The sequence below is a fragment of the Coregonus clupeaformis genome, chromosome 2 (assembly GCF_020615455.1).
Source record: "Coregonus clupeaformis isolate EN_2021a chromosome 2, ASM2061545v1, whole genome shotgun sequence".
In the NCBI taxonomy this organism is placed as follows: Eukaryota; Metazoa; Chordata; class Actinopteri; order Salmoniformes; family Salmonidae; genus Coregonus; species Coregonus clupeaformis.
The window spans coordinates 31,993,210-32,001,466 of record NC_059193.1 but is presented as its reverse complement, the minus strand read 5'-3'; positions in this window follow the sequence as shown (position 1 = coordinate 32,001,466).

The following is an 8,257-nucleotide window of genomic DNA, read 5'->3' as shown; positions in this document are numbered from 1 at the left end:
TTTGTTTGCAATTACAGAGATCATACGTTTCCTGTAGGTCTTGACCAGGTTTGCACACACTGCAGCAGGGATTTTGGCCCACTCCTCCATACAGACCTTCTCCAGATCCTTCAGGTTTCGGGGCTGTCGCTGGGCAATACGGACTTTCAGCTCCCTCCAAAGATTTTCTATTGGGTTCAGGTCTGGAGACTGGCTAGTCCACTCCAGGACCTTGAGATGCCTCTTACGGAGCCACTCCTTAGTTGCCCTGGCTGTGTGTTTCGGGTCGTTGTCATGCTGGAAGACCCAGCCACGACCCATCTTCAATGCTCTTACTGAGGGAAGGAGGTTGTTGGCCAAGATCTCGTGATACATGGCCCCATCCATCCTCCCCTCAATACGGTGCAGTCGTCCTGTCCCCTTTGCAGAAAAACATCCCCAAAGAATGATGTTTCCACCTCCATGCTTCACGGTTGGGATGGTGTTCTTGGGGTTGTACTCATCCTTCTTCTTCCTCCAAACACGGCGAGTGGAGTTTAGACCAAAAGCTCTATTTTTGTCTCATCAGACCACATGACCTTCTCCCATTCCTCCTCTGGATCATCCAGATGGTCATTGGCAAACTTCAGACGGGCCTGGACATGCGCTGGCTTGAGCAGGGGGACCTTGCGTGCGCTGCAGGATTTTAATCCATGACGGCGTAGTGTGTTACTAATGGTTTTCTTTGAGACTGTGGTCCCAGCTCTCTTCAGGTCATTGACCAGGTCCTGCCGTGTAGTTCTGGGCTGATCCCTCACCTTCCTCATAATCATTGATGCCCCACGAGGTGAGATCTTGCATGGAGCCCCAGACCGAGGGTGATTGACCGTCATCTTGAACTTCTTCCATTTTCTAATAATTGCACCAACAGTTGTTGCCTTCTCACCAAGCTGCTTGCCTATTGTCCTGTAGCCCATCCCAGCCTTGTGCAGGTCTACAATTTTATCCCTGATGTCCTTACACAGCTCTCTGGTCTTGGCCATTGTGGAGAGGTTGGAGTCTGTTTGATTGAGTGTGTGGACAGGTGTCTTTTATACAGGTAACGAGTTCAAACAGGTGCAGTTAATACAGGTAATGAGTGGAGAACAGGAGGGCTTCTTAAAGAAAAACTAACAGGTCTGTGAGAGCCGGAATTCTTACTGGTTGGTAGGTGATCAAATACTTATGTCATGCAATAAAATGCCAATTAATTACTTAAAAATCATACAATGTGATTTTCTGGATTTTTGTTTTAGATTCCGTCTCTCACAGTTGAAGTGTACCTATGATAAAAATTACAGACCTCTACATGCTTTGTAAGTAGGAAAACCTGCAAAATCGGCAGTGTATCAAATACTTGTTCTCCCCACTGTATAAATCGTTGGCCTATCCCTCTGTGCTGGCACAAATCTACTACTCACATGGATCCGCTCAGGATCCCTCACCCATGACCAATCCTTCTCTACTTTCTTCACTGCCTCAGCATACATCACCTTCTGCACTACTCTGACTCTGGCCACCTCAACCTGCCTCTCTTGCACCGGACACTTCCGATCCCCAGCAACATGGGCACCCCTACAGTTGACACACACAACTTTATCCACCAAAACTACATAATGCTCTATCCCATGCCCTCCTGCACACTTCCCACATCTTGGAATCTCCCTCCTACAAACTGCTGTGACATGACCATAAACCTTGCATGCAGTGGATTCGGCACAAAAGCTCTAACAAGATAACTGATATATCCTAGCATGACTTTGCCGGGTAAAGACTCTGATCGCCCGCTCCCTCTGATCAGAAGAAACACAAACAAATATCAGAAGTCCACTACAGGTTATATTCACTGATTCAACTGCACCCAACTCCTTTCCCACCCACCCTGAAAACACAAATGGATCCGCCAAAAGGCAAGGATCCACTTTCTCCCAAAATGTCACTCCTTCTGGACCAGATTCTTCTTTATCATGTCCATTGATGCCAGGCTCGTGCTCCGAGCTCTTCACCACACCTTCCACCTCACTTAACTCGCCCTCATTCACTTCCATTTCACCTCCAGAAGTCGGTCTGGCGCATGGCTCACTCTGTTTGCACTTGACACCAATCTTCTTCGACACCCCATCTCCATTTTTATTGCCATCTTCTTCAAATTCAAATCCAACTGCTTTCCTCATTCTCTTCCACCTCTTCTTCCTCTTTTTCCCCCTCCATTCCTCCTCAGAAATCCACCTTTCTGTGTCCCTGTCCCAATATCCTCTTCTCCCGTCTTTGCTTTCGACCCGGTGGCATCCCGACATAGCTCCATCTCCTAATCATCCTGCTCACCTCGGAAACGTGGCCACACACAGAAAAACAACCCCCAAACTCAACTCTGGTCTCTTCGTCCAACTGCATGGCCATCCCTCGTCCACCTTCCCACTTGGTTATGAAAGCAGCAGAAGTGCACCAGTAATTAGGTCATAGCAAAGATTGTCCATGCACCACACCTGTGTTAGTTTATACACCGCCAATCAGCAGAGAACAAACACACACATTAACAGGTTTATGCAATTAGCACTAGTTATCAACTCCAATAAATACTTTGGCCTGCAAACACTTGCATGATATTACCATATTACAAATAATATATTGCATGTTTTACTGTGATTTCAGGTTTATTTAGGCTACTTTGATTCTGTTATTGTGTAACAGTGTTGCTTCCGTCCCTCTCCTTGCCCCAACCTCGGCTACAATTTCGCCAGGCGGGACAAGGGATGCAACTGACATTGTACTCCTAGTGTCTTTCTGTGACCATGAACCAGTGAAACATTATTAGGCAAAATAGTCACAGAACGGGCCAGTCATTTTTACATGATGTCATTCATAAAAAAATCATAATGCATCTTCAATCACCATAAGAGACCGATAAAACCCTGCCTTCGTTGAGCAGAAAGAGGACGCTCCTATCACCTTTCAGAATAACCAGTTCTCATTATTAAAACCATCACTTACTGAGCCTTTCATCCCATCACCATGTTTGACAGCACATGAGTGTCCTTACTGGCATGGCTCCCTTGACACCCTGCCAGGCCCTTAAATTCACCTGGATTAAAATCTGATAATCCGAGTTACGCACTACTCAACCTCAATCGCACTTAGAAATACTGTACAAACACAAACCTGCTCCCGACAGCAGGGTGACTAGTTTGTTAATGAAAAGTAGATTATACCTGGAGACTGAGACTACTGTTCTTTTGACTTCCCTTAGTCGCCTTCGGGTAGCCTACCAAGTATCTGTCAGGAAGGAAAGAAATTCATGGGTCCATATTGAACAGGATGGAAATAAATGTATGGGTCCATATTGAACAGGCATGTCATAAGCCATGGTTATTAATCTTCAAGTAGATAGTCAATAGCCCACTGTTCTTTGTCACTTTCAACAAAGAAATGTCTTTATTACTGGGGCGGAGACAGCGTACCTAGTACAAAAGGATGATAGGGAGATATCTCTATGTAGAACAGACAAATCCAGATCCAAGATGCAACTATCTACCTTTATAAATCCAAAGTTATCTTCCTCATAACTTCATATGCACATACCATCCATGTATTTACAGATAATGGAATTAGTATACAGCACTTATAACAGTCACTCACTATATATGACAGATTATGAAAGCTGGCCATCTCCCTCAATCTTAAACCTATTTGTTGTATTTACAGTATCTCCTACATGGTCTTGAATGATGCTACAAGGGAATATCCATTCACAGTCACTCAGAGTCCAGTATGCATAGGCCTACTTTTTCTTAAAGGCTATTTTAATTCCCAACGCAGTGCAGAAAATCTTCTAAAATCCCATGTACATCCTCAAGCATCCCCCATCCACCTACTTACCTCCACAGAATCCCTTGTTCCACTCACAATAGCGTCTGGCATCATCATGGAAAACTGGAAGCAGAGCCAAGATGGATTTTCCATGATGCTAGTGAGTTAACAAAAAAAAAATCACAGCTGTCCCAATTTTATACACTGTAAATTGCAGAGGAGGTACTGCCAATGAGTGGTTCACCATTAAAATAAGTCAAATAAAGTGAACATAGCATGATAAATGGCTAAGGTGATTATACAGCACATCTCACATCATTCTTCATCATCTTAGGTTAACTAAATATGGAAAATAGTGAAGTTGAGGGTAAAAATAAATCTGCTGTTTCTATGGCATCTTGTCAGCAATAGAACACACACACACACACACACTACAGGAAGTGACTTTACACCACAAATAGTAGCGGTAATTTACATCTAATGGATGCTCCTGTTCTTCAACATGTCTCTAGAGTACTTTGCTCATTTCCCATTTCCTCACAATGACGTTGGAGTCATCTCAACCATATGCATGTGGGAGCCTGCAGGTCTTTATAGTGTCAAAAAGAAATGACTCTGTCTGCTGCCCAGAGGAGTGGCAGGGTAAAGTCTCCTTTAAAATAATTATGTTTATAGTGGATAAATGTGCATTCATATAACAATGGAATAGGTTTGCAAAATGCTGGTAAAATTTTTTAAATTCCCACTTTTTGCAGAAATTCCAGTTGGAAGATTCCCAGAATTGGGATGAAATAAACAGCAATTCTGGAATCCTCCAACCAGGAATTTAAGGAAAGTTACTGGAATTTTACAAGACTACAATGGATTGAGGCAAGTCATCCACCTTGAGTGAGGGAAAAGGCAGATTCATTCTCCATTCATTCATGGATGATATGTAAGGTATTTATTCATTCATCACGTCCATCTCAATGGATATCCCAGTGTGTGTGGTTCATGACAGACACACAGTATTACTGCTCAGTACATTACAAGGACATTCCTCAAACATTCCCAAGAGACTCACATCAATGGAAACCCTCTAGTGGGTTTTTAAACGACTAGACATTGTAGTAATTTAAAAAAGACAACTACTGCACAGACTGTACAGTATTCATGAAGGAAGAAATTGTTTCCGTCTTTCTCAATGGGAAACTGTAGGTGAAAACGTGGCTTTAGTGTCCTGTGTTGAGTTTATTAATAGATGTTATACAGTATATCTCAGAACTTCGAGCAATGAAGAAGCAATGAAGAGCCTGGACAACTACAATGGTAACTTCAAATCTGCCATCAAAGACGGCCTCCTGGTCTCCCCATAGAACACATTAAAACACACAATCTTCCACCACTACTGTAACTCCCTCTGGCAGGTAAAAAAAAGTTATTTGATGACTTTAGACAAAGAAATTCCCAGATGCTTCGCAGACAATCTTTTGCTTTCATTACAGCAAAATCGACCTCTATCGGAATCTATAAAAGTCATTATATGTTTGGGCAATTCCAAGGTAACAGAGTGATGCTGAGACTCAGATTTTTCACTTTAAAATGTAAGTTAAAAAAATTAACAATGATTGCAAAGTTAAACAAACCATACAACTCTATGCACAAGGACTACTTGTAACAATTTCCACAGACATTTTCACAAAAACCCATTTACTTGAAGAACCGTGCAGATGCAAATTTTGGTAACAGAATTCTGCTGACAAACCTTGCATCTGCACTGTTCTTCAAGCAAATTTATTTCTGTAAAATTGTCTGTGAAAATGGTTAAAAGTCATCCTTGTTTGTTTAACTTAACTCATTGGTTTGTGTTTGACATACATTTTAAAGTAACATTTCAGCATCACTCTGTTATCGTGGAATTACCCATTTATAATTTCATTTATATTGATCAAAATACATGTTTATCAAAGCCAGTGAAGTATACTTCATCAAAGGGAGAGTAAAGATTCAACAGCAAAATAAGATTTCACATTTTCTCCAGTCATTTTATTTCCACACAAATAGAGTTGTATGAAAAATAAATAAAATGGAAGTGTTAAAAAATAAAACATAGCCACGAAAGACGATCAAATTAGGACTAATTCAAGCCGGCACTGACCTTTCATAGACTACACCTGGGTGTTTATACAAATTGTTTGAATTCCGGCTTACTCTTAAAGGCCCAGTGCAGTCAAAAACATGATTTTCCGGTGTTTTATCAATATTTCCACACTATGAGGTTGGAATAATACTGTGACATTGTGCAAATGATGATAATGACCTTTTAGTGTAAGAGCTGTATGAAAAGACTGCCTGAAATTTCAGCCTGTGTTGGTGGGATGGCATTTTGGCCTGCCTGGTGACATCACCAGGTGGTAAATGAGTTAATAAACCAATAAGAAACAGAATTCCAAACCTCTTTGCCAATATCAGCTAGTTTTCCCCTCTCCTCTGAGACCACTCCCAGACAGTCCTAGCAAAACTCTTGCTTGAAAAACTGCTCTTTGCTAAGAAGCTACTTTTGTTTATTTTTGACGATTTTAATTGGAAACAATCACAGTAAAGTACTTCATTGTTACCCAGAAATGATTTGATATTGAGATAAAAACGGCTGCATTGGACCTTTAAATTACTTCAACCTGGGGCTACATCACCTCTATTCAATAGATCTGAAACAGCTGTACAATAGAGATGTAAGTAGAATCTGGTTGGCAGCGTTAAATGTCTATACACTGGACTGGTGCTGGTGGGTTTTCTAGTGGCAGGCCCAAATGAAGCGATTTGCCTTAGCCTTCTGGTGAGGGGATGGAGTGTGAGTGACCCCCTGTGGAACCGTGTTCAATTTTAGCACTGCCTGTAAGCCCCAGTACACTAAGGCGACAAAGACAGACACCGCTCCTTCTGAATATAGGTCATTTAGCAAAGTTTCCTATGCAGGGCAGACTCCTATGTAGCTCCATGGGGAGCGATGAGTGTAAATTGCTTCATCGTCACTTTCAATACTCTCTGTAATAGCTATGTACAGTGTGGCTCATGTGGCTTTATTGATCCAACATCTGTTTTGAGATAACTCAAGGTTAAGACTTTGACATTCACTGTAACCTACTACAGTAGTGTAGCATTAGCCAATCCCTGATCAGAGATTCAGTGCCCTCCAGTAATAGGTTCATTGGGCTACGCAGAAAAATCATTTTTCAATTCAGAAGACATGCATATAGAAGTGGAAAGACCCTGGTTGCTCTACTTTCTGGAAGTGTGCTGGATGCAAACAAGTTTCCTGCTACTAGGACATGCGCTCTCTCTCTGTTTGTGGAGGGGAGGGTGGTGTGATTAATCAAAACCATGTGATCTAATTTCATGTATACTGTGTGTATTCTATTCCCAAGTGTAAACTTTTGACGGATACATAGTTCATAAAGAAGTAAGTAGAGCCGGCCGGATATCATCAAATGTGACCCGTTTCAGTAAGCTAGGCATTTCCCCTACATTTTCCCCAATGTGGGCCAGCCCCCTAGAAAGTCAAGTTCTAGCCAGTGAGCTTCAGCCCCTCACCATTTGAGTGACAGCTAGCAAGATGTACACACAGCAGAGAGCAAATGTTATTACATTTAGCAGAAGCTCTTATCCAGAGCAACTTACAATAGTGAGTGCATATCTTTTTTATTACTTTTTCGTACTGGTCCCCCATGGGAATTGAACCCACAACCTTCACATTGCAAGCCCCATTCTCTACCAATTGAGCCACATGGGACCAATTATTATTGCGTCAACATTTTGTATATGGATACCTTCTCAATGTTTGCTCTGTCTTCATTCTATCCAGATGCCGAAATCTGGGTCCCAGAAACGTGGTACTTCAACCCAGATCAGCAATGCCTCCCAGCCACAGTCCCATTTTTTTTATTTTTTTATTTCACCTTTATTTAACCAGGTAAACCAGTTGAGAACAAGTTCTCATTTACAACTGCGACCTGGCCAAGATAAAGCAAAGCAGTGCGATAAAAACAACAACACAGTTACATATGGGGTAAAACAAAACAAAGTCAAAAATACAACAGAAATACAATTAATATACAGTGTGCAAATTTAGCAAGTTATGGAGGTAAGGCAATAAAATAGGCTATAGTGCAAAATAATTACAATTTAGTATTAACACTGGAATGATGTGCAAGAGATGATGTGCAAATAGAGATACTGGGTACAAATGAGCAAAATAAATAACAATATAGGGATGAGGTAGTTGGGCGGGCTAATTTCAGATGGGCTGTGTACAGGTGCAGTGATCGGTAAGGTGCTCTGACAACTGATGCTTAAAGTTAGTGAGGGAGATAAGTGTCTCCAGCTTCAGAGATTTTTGCAATTTGTTCCAGTCATTGGCAGCAGAGAACTGGAAGGAATTGCGGCCAAAGGAGGTGTTGGCTTTGGGGATGACCAG